The following is a 9,845-nucleotide window of genomic DNA, read 5'->3' on the forward strand; positions in this document are numbered from 1 at the left end:
TGCTATACAACATACACTATTATAATGATGACAGTAATTGTCAGTGCTAAAAAATAGTTTTAAATGGGTGGATGGATGCAGTGGCTTAAAAAAAAAGTATCCAGACCCCTTCACGCATTTTCTTTTGTTAAAGATTCAATTCAAAATAGAATAAATGTACTTTTTTGCATTTAATTCAATACACAATAACCCATAATGACAAAGCAACATGTTTTAGAAGATTTACATAACTATTGATAGAGTGAATATTGGGTTCTTGGTCACCTCCTAGATCCGGATTCTGAGTTCTGAGGAAGAGTCCTGGGCCAGGTTGCACCTAGGGATGAACCGATACCGATACAGGATCAGATACCGGGCCAATACTGACTCATATAGCTGGATCGGGTATTAATGACAATGGGGCCAATCTATTCAATTTAAGTTCTATGTTGATATACGTTATATACTGGAATTTGAATTCCTGTTTAAGTTTTGACCATTTTTTATTGCTGCCTTTAAAATGTTTACACTTTAATTATAATTCCTGTTAATTTTAAATTGTTTTGTGTTATAGTTGTTGGTGTATGATTTATTATTTTTTTTATAAATAACAATTCAGTAAATTTATATCTATGTATGTATTTGTTACAATTTGTTTTACAAGCCTGTTGTTTCCTTACACATAACAGAATGATCCCAGTCACTTCCACACAGTGAGGCACACAGCTTATTAATTAAAGACTGGTATCGGATCAGTACTCGGTGCTCAGCTGATACCTAAAGCCCAGGCATCCCTAGTTGTACCAGCTGCCCTTTAACTCAATCTTAGCCTTGTTATAATGTAAGTGTTTAACTAAATGGAGCTTTCCGCATCACTAATTTAAAACGGGTTGCACCACGCAGACTAGTTCTCACACAGGGATACATTCCATTTTTACTAAATATTTACACCCAGAAATCACAAGGTGTCATTAATACGCAATTAGAACTGAACTAACTGATATGGCTAAGGTTAGCTTGCTAACATATTAGTAAGGGTGATATATTAAGTAGGGGTGGGAATCCCCAGAGGCCCCACAATACTCATGTTACATAAGTCTTATTGCAATTTGAAATATTTTCCAATAAGCTGAATATTGAGATAATATATATTGTGATATATCGCGATTTATTACCTTTTTTCAACTGCAAATTAAGCCGTTTGTCACCTGTTTTATCTAATAGGATAAAGTTTTCAATCTGTTCATCTCAGAGTTTTCAGTCACATATTTTGAGGTCAGAGGTCAAGGGACGGACCCCTTTGAAAATGGCCATGCCAGTTTTTCCTCGCCGAAATTCAGCACAACTTCGGAGCGTTATCTGCCATTCTTTCTGACAAGCTGACATAACATTGTTGGTACCAATCGATTTGATAGGTTCTAGTGGTTTTAGTTTCATATGATACCAACTTTAAGACCGTTGAGCCCGCTACAATCACTGAAAGACGGAATAGCATCCGCGTCCGCCGGCGGGATAATAATAAGAGAATAATAGTTTATATAATAAAGATCAATACTTGATGTCCGTGTATCGATACAATATTGCCACGCAAAATATCGCGATACTATGCTGTATCGATTTTTTCCCCCTCCCCTACTGTTTAGACTGAAGAGCAAAAGAAATAATGTCAGTAAAGTCAGACTACGTGGCCAAATAATATTGGTTAGCTTAGCATAATTAGATGTTATCCACTTATTCTAAATGAATACTACTAACTCTGAAACACATATTTCTCCATGTTTTTATATAGAAATAAACCACCAAGTCATACCCACATTTACAAAGGATTGTCTGTCAAGTTCTTAATATATCATTTGCCCCCCAGAAGCAGAAGCTGTTATATTTGTAACTTATGCTATAGTTTGTGATGCTACCTTGTCTACACTGTTGATTTTCTTTTTTTATTGGAGGTGCTGTTTCATAGCAACCGATTTGCACGTGATTAAAATTCTTTACTAGCTAAGACATTTCTTATGTTTTGATAGTGCAAACCAAGTTAGTAAATCACTAGTTTGAAACCAGCTAATAGCTACTAAGATTTTAGGAAGCTCTTTATACACAAACATAGTGGTGTATTTAGGACTAGCTGGTGCAACCCCCAGTCCTGGAGGTTCCAAATTTCTGCTTTTATTCCTTTGGCCAGATTCATGCCTCAACACAGAAGCCATTTTTTGACAGCAGACATGTCACAGTAGAAAAAGCACAGGTTTACATAATTAAATTATTGATGGCTGGATTCCATTCAGCTGCTTCAGTTTCAGGGTCCTGGTAGTGTTCATGCTGGCTCACTGTCACACTGTCATGGCTTACTGGGACACTGAATAGAATAGAATAATTTGTATTAGTAACACCTGTGCTTTGCAATAACAAGTCAAAATATCTGCTGTGGAAAAAAAAGGCTTGAATGCTGACAGTTGGTTTTTGGTTTGGACGAACACCGTGAGTCGTGGGACCTTTAGACAAAGGCATGTCTTTCTAAATAATGTCCAATCAATAGAATTTGCCACCAACGGAGTGCAATCAAGTTACATATCTCAAGGATTATTAAAGCAAACAGGATGCACCTGAGCTTAATTTAGAGTGCCACAAAAAACAGTCAGAAGACTTCTTATTTGTAATGTATTTGCAAAACAATCTACAAACTGGTTTACAGCTGCAAGGATTAATCCATTAGTTACTCGACTATTAAATTAAAAGCAAACTATTTTGATAATCGATTCATCGATTTGACTCATTTTTATGGGAAAAAAAGGGAAATTCTCTGATTACAGCTTCTTAAATGTGAATATTTTCTGGTTTCTTTATTCCTCTATGACAGTAAACTGAATATCTTTGAGTTATGGACAAATCAAGACCTTTGAGGATTCATCTTGGGCTTTGGGAAACACTGATCAACCTTTTCACAATTTTTATGTCATTTTATAGACCAAACAAGTAATCCATTAATCGAGAAAATATTCGACAGATTAATCAACAATGAGAATAATCGTTAGTTCAGCCCTAAACTTAGCCCTTTTTCTTGGTCATCATGGTTTATCGTGTATTAATTGATGGCCAAAAAGTACATTTGATCCACAACAATAAAACACAATAAAGTGATCAAGGGGTCTGAATAATTCCCAAAGCCACTGTATACCCTGATCGCAACATTAATTGTTTAGTGTTGTATTTAAAAAAGTATGAACTTTGTAATACTTGGAAATGGGCATTTTATGTTTTATCAATACAGTCCACCCTTTACACCCTAACCCTGCAAAAACATTTTCCATCAAGACAACTAAAATAAAAAAAACGAAGAAAATATATCTATGGAGATCTGACAAATTCCATTTTTTTTTTTAAATCAAGAATTAAAAAAAAGTTAATTTCACCCTACTTAAAAAACATGAATATTTCTCATTGTACTGTACCTGCACTGAATCTGTTTTATTAATTCTAATTTTATCTTAATCGTCTATTTCATGTTGCCATATTTAAATCCTATTTATATGTCTTCTGTAAAGCAAGTAGGGTCAAGGGAAGACAAGGCAAGTTTATTCATTCAAGGCAAAGCTTTGCTGTTGGAAGCTACTGTACATTTAGGAGGGTATTCTTTTTATTATTATTCTATTATTATTATTATTACCGAAATCTTTCTGAATATATCGGCTGCGAGAAGCCAACATCCTGCACAGACTTTCACCTCCACACATGGTAATCTCATAAAGTCTGTGTTGAATTTGGAGTTTTGTCATTGGATGGCACGTAAAGGACAGAAAAAAAGGAGACAGAGACAGAAAGTGAGACACAGATAACGGGCCACTTGGCTCTTTTAAGTCACAAGATGCAGAAGCAGATGGCAGCAGAGGCAGGTAATAAGACGACAAAAATGCCCAGAGACACAAATCCACCACTCAAATGTTTCTTTCATTTTCAAAATCAAAACTATATTACCTTACGGGCAACCTCAATGGGCAAAGAGATACCTGAGGCCACCTGGATCCCACTCCAAAGAGTTAGCCAAGACAATTTCCCTCAAATCACCTGCTATCTTAATCTGACAGCCAGACTCGATTACAAGGCGTAAAAATTGCTTTTCTCGCCACCAGCAGTGGTTGGGAAATTATCTTAATTGTGTCATGATTATGCCTCAAAGCTCTGGTGAGAGCTTTACATTGCTCCTTCCTTACAAATACACAGGAGCGCGTTGAGAGTGCACCTCTATCGGCTTTCAAGAGGAGAGAGGATGAGAGGGAAATAAATTCATCTCCGCTCTTTACTGTCTGCTCAAGTATTCCACAAAACAGGCACACGTGTAAGCCACAAAAGGGAGGGGATTTCTCAAATTCCTGATATTGAAAGAGCTAACCCAGGAAAAAAAATTAACACTGATTACAAATTGCCCTTTAGGTTTAAAAGGGGTAACGGGGTACGGTAGGTAAAGGTAGGTATTTATTAGTTTGGATTGCATTTGTATCTTGTTGCCATTTGAGAATGGGTTGCTAACTCTTTGTTCTGGTTGTGTACAACATGTACGTTATGTTAGAGAGTCAGTGAGTATCAGTGGTCCACTTAAACCACAGTGGGACATACTGGGACCAGCTGTTGTATTAGAGGGGCCAGTTAAAGCTGAACCTTATAATCTAAACACTTATTTCAGCTGTGGTGAGGTTCAGAAGCCAATTCACACCTGTCATCTAAAGAAACACTTTTATTTCTATGTAAAGAAATAAGGTAAATTACATATGGTCATTTTAACAACAAGTTAACCAATTTAAATAGATTCATTGTTAACAGAAAATGTATCTATTTTAGGGAATTTTTCTGTCTCCATCTCCCCCGTTTCATTGCCTGGGACTTCGCTGCCGCACTACTGTACACACGCACCTCTACACACAACAAACAGCGATATCCATGTGAGAATAAGTAATAATAATTAATGTTGAATATGAATAATGAATACGAACGAAACAAAGCATTCGAATACTGATTTGAAGGTCGAATACCAACAGTCGAAGCTTTGTGTCATCTCCCATTCCCTTTTAAAGACAGGTGCGCCTGCACATTGGCACATTGCTATTTTAAAGGCGAATTCTTCAAATAGGAGAAGCGAGCGGTTTTCTGCTGAGGAAACGGATATATCACATTTTTTTACCATTATCATGGGAAGAAAATACCAAAATTTGGTGTTTCCTCCAGAATTTTATTTAGTTTTAGTAGCGAACTGTGACTGTTAAACGTTGGCCCTCTGACCCCCCACATTCCCTCATCAGGAAAAAAAGGAAATGACCAGCCTAGCTTACTGTGTCCTCTCTTATAGTACTGCAAAAGTTACTTATGACAATTCCACCTCTAGAACAAAAATGAGTGCATTCTTAACAATGCAATGAGTTAACAGCATAGTGAAAGTGAGAGTTATCACCAAAACAAAAAAAAAACAGCTGATTTCTTAAGCAAAATGAAAATTATCCTCCGCAAACAATGCATCGTCACACAAGCTGTGTGTGCACTTCAGCGGAATATGATGACAATGGGCTGGGATGCAAAAACGCATGACAGCCTCCACACAAAACCAACAAAAAAGCCTCCACATCATGACAGCACACACACAACCAAGCAACCATTAGCGACAGACACTTCAGAACCATGGACAGTGAACAGCGATCATGGCATTTTGGACCCCACCACCACCACCACCACAAACAAGCAACATTGTTAAATAATATTACTTGGCTGGCACTGCGACCTATTAAATATATATGTTACGGTTTATTTGGAAAACGGTTATCATGCAGAATTATGGTAAATGTGCATAAGGTTGGTAAATTTACAGATTGGCAGGTAATTCTTCATGATGACAGTTTTCCCATAAACCTTAAAGGGGACATATCATGAAAAACTCACTTTTTCAGTGCTTGTGCAATAAGACAAGCCAGTCAGTTTTTTGATCAGAAACATGTGATTCAACAAGCCGATCAGGTTTAGCTCCCCTTCCTATGTCACATGCAGCCTCATAGAATATACCACCCCCATCTGAGCATCTCCACCAACGGCTTGAGAACTACCTTTGCAAAGATGCACCATATTTTTCTCACAAGCCAATCAGCGCAGACTGGGCTTTTTCAGGAGAGGATCTTAAAGAGACAGGTGCTAGAACGGAGCGTTTCAGACAGAGGGTGAATACAGGTATATTCAGACAGACGTTATGAGAAAAGCAATGTGTTGTTTGAACATTAAAGCATGTAAACACGTTCTAGTAGAAACCCAAAACACAAGTATGAACCTGAAAATAAGCATGATATGTCCCCTTTAACATACAAAACAGTGGCAGCGACAGCCAGAATAAAATCAGTTGGCACGGCAGCCTATTTTGATTTTAAATCACTTACCCTTTGATGATCGCATTACTTGAAACAAAGTCCATTCTCCTGTCCTTTTGGATGAAGTGGCTGATGGCGGGGTCATGTAACTGATCCTTTAAATCAATCAGCAATTCCCTTTCCATGGAAATTAAGGCCAAACTGATGAATGTCGGCTGGGCTCTTCCAGACATGCTGTAACCTACATGACGGTGAGTTCAGTGTCGAGTTGGGGCAAAGCTCTCCATCAAACCTGAAAAGGCAGCATTGGGAAAATGGTTACTGAAACTCCTGGACTGTTGTTGATCCAGGAACGCCAGCTTGTTGTGGTCACTAAAGCCGTTTACAATCTGTGTTAGGATGCTGTCAATTACGCTGCAGTAGAGCTCCCTGTACAGTGCACAAACGTCTCCTTGAGCCCCACAGCCACGCGGAGGGCCAACCAAAGCCTGAGTTTCTTCGTAGACCCTGTCAAACTTTTCTTTCTCCTCTTCAGTTGTTCTGTGTAGCTCATCAACTCTGGCCAGGCAGAACTGAATATCCATACCTTTGTTTTGGAGGATTCCAAAGACAACATCCGAGAAGATGGCCTGGAAGGTTTTCAACCAAAATCAGAAGTTGAAGCCGGGCAGGATGGTGATGTATCCATCAGCATCAATGGAGTGGTGTTTGTGTTCACCTAGGAGAGATACATGGCTTTTATTATATGGAAACAACTTATAGACCTCCAACACACACTGAGATTATTACCTTTTTATTTTCTTTAATATTAATATTTTCATTAGTTCTTTACATGTTTTTATGAGTGGGTATTCCCCCACACTATCAAATGTATTTGAATATTATTATTATTATTATTATTATTATCATCATCATTATTATTATCATTATTTAGGGCTGTACCGAATAGTTCAAAGCTTCATTAATTGAATTGAATTAAATCAACTTTCGAATGCTGTGCAGCTGTTTTTTCATTGCTGTCTATTCTTTCTGTTTAAACTTGATATTTCTGCATAGTTGCAGATAAATATTAGGCTAAAGTACACTAATATCATGTAGTAGTATATTCTATTTGTAGAATTAGATTCCAGTGGTGGCTGCATAGGATTGTTTCCAACTTGTGTGATTCAAACATATCCAATAACTCTAGAGCGTTGTAAAGTCAAAAAAGATTGAAAAAAAGATAGATGTAATCATTTCATAAATTCACAACATGTTTTTATCTAACAAAAGATGCTGCTTCAATCCATATTTGTTGGCGTTTAGCCTTTCAAAAACAATATTTTCATTAAAAAAAAGAGTTTGCTTTCCTGCTTGCCACACAGGGAGGCTCTCACAGGTATTAACGGGCTCAGCATCAATCTAACAGCACCATAAATGACATTCATATAACGAGACTCAAATAAAATATGATGACAGACATTCAAGCTTCATTCAAGTAGAAGCTTCGAATGTAAAAAAAAGACATGACACATTGGTACAGCCCTAAGTGTTATTATTAATGTCATTATTTTAAGGCTATTATCCTACCTTTCTCAACTCCCTGGTCTTCTCTGCCACTGTGAACACCAAACCACAGTTGAAGCTACTTGTAGAAGCCTACACACTGGAACATATCATCCAACATCTGCTCATCCAGCTGGAGCTCACCTGGTGTCACCACATGTTTTATCTTTCAGATGACTTGAAGCGTTCTCATGGCGGTGGGATGACTTGGATAAACTTCCTAAATCAGAAAACCCATCTTTGGCCCAGGACCTGACCTCTGACCTGCACTCTGCCCGTTAAACTGAGCAACTTGTGCTCTGTGGTTGAACCTGTCATCCGGGTATCTATCACCTGTAATTACTGGCGTTGAAACGCCTCTCAAAAGGTTTCTGTACCTAATTAAGCTCTGGTGTTGGTCTTCCTGTGTCAATTAACTATACTTTTCATTAAAAGCTAATCTCGAAAACGGCAACATGTGTTCCTCACCAACAACACTGTGACCTGCTGCTTCCACCGTGAACTAAACATAGGAACTAACATGCTAGCTAGCTAGTTTTCAGCGATTTTTCATAAAGTTAGCGACAACAAAGCCCGCCCATTTAGAGTGAAGATATGATTGGTCAATTTTACTGTAATGAGTCTCTGGACCACCTGCACCAATCACAGAGCTGAAAGCAACATGTTCTTCCTAGCTACTGCATAAAAATCCTGATAGGTCGACAAAGGGCTTATTCATTTAACCCTTCACATCCCTACACAAACTCAATAGGCAGGTTTGAAGAAGGGTTTATTTCCTCAGAAACATTTTGTTTAGATGTTGATTGTCAAATTATGAATTGATAAAATCAAATTAGAACTGATGACTTTTTAAATATTATTTGTTAGAATATCTTAGGCCCTCTTTAGCCAAATACAGGACTAGGAGTGAAATGCAAACATCACAATGTGTAGGCCTATATACTTTATAGTCAAAATGCATTTTATATATTATAAATTGTTGACAAAAGAACCCAAATGAGCCTGTTACTATTCAAACTCATAACTTTGGAAAATTATCTATTTGCTCAATTTAATTGACTGAATGCATTCATTGTGTCAATCGTCAGTATTTTGCATCTGATTCAAAGGCTTTATTTTTTTAATTTTTAATAAAGTATAGACTTGGTTATAATAGCAAAATGTAATGACTAAATTATTCATGTCAGGTTTTAATAATCCAGATGAATTATAGGTCTACCAACCAGGTTGACTGATATATACAAAAAAAAATAATAGCCTACTGTAGAGTTGTGTTTCCAAGGTTCCACTGTGACGGCTGTTCTAGCATAAATGTTTACATTCATGTAGCATTGACTGACCTTTTCATACTGTAGCTTTTCCTGAACAGTTTGTTTCAGGCAGTTTCCATACAATAAGTCAGCATTTCAATCAGGGTTAAATACAGATGTTTTTCATGATTCAATGACACTGTCCTCACCAGAGATTCGTGTATAATCTATTAGTCTTTCAAGTATTATGGATACAGCATCAACAAATGTAGGACCAGTAACCTGAGAGTCTCATGCAAAACCAGAGCTATTGTTGCAGGTGAATTTTTCATTTCTGTCTAATTTGATACAAAGTAGGCTTGTTATGTCTTATTAGTGTAAAATAAAGTGTGACCAACATTCAAAGGGTTGCAACAGCTGAAACAGTTCCAAGAGGCAGGGACTCGATGTACTTTGCCTCACATTTTTTCCACTTGTGTCTATCCAATTAAGAGCTACTTAAGACACTAAATAAATACAGTATATGGCCAATTTTATATGAATATTTTGCTATTTGTTTACAGACATGTAACATCCTCAGGTTTGGTACAGCTACTGAGACCTCTCCTCTAGCACCACCCTCAGGCCAAAAGGAAACCAAGCTATGTCATGCAAACTTTCAAACATTTCAGAGATCCACTGTTAAGTATCCTCACATCAACAGTATGCTGTGTGTAGTTTAAGTTTAGGTTGT

At 37.3% G+C, this 9,845-nt stretch overlaps 1 long non-coding RNA gene across 2 annotated transcripts in view; it reads right to left on the reverse strand.

Annotated features, from left to right (window-relative positions):
• LOC141768336 (uncharacterized) overlaps positions 1–8,045 on the reverse strand; it is a 141,002-nt gene extending 132,957 nt beyond the window's left edge. For both annotated transcript variants that reach the window (XR_012594053.1, XR_012594054.1), the window contains exons 1-3: positions 7,887–8,045; positions 6,904–7,035; positions 6,387–6,609 (exon numbers count right to left, since the gene is read on the reverse strand). This is a non-coding gene — a long non-coding RNA (uncharacterized LOC141768336). The remainder of the gene's footprint in view (positions 1–6,386; positions 6,610–6,903; positions 7,036–7,886) is intronic.
• Positions 8,046–9,845: the final 1,800 nt, after the last annotated feature.

Source organism: Sebastes fasciatus, chromosome 5 (genome assembly GCF_043250625.1).
Source record: "Sebastes fasciatus isolate fSebFas1 chromosome 5, fSebFas1.pri, whole genome shotgun sequence".
NCBI lineage: Eukaryota > Metazoa > Chordata > Actinopteri > Perciformes > Sebastidae > Sebastes > Sebastes fasciatus.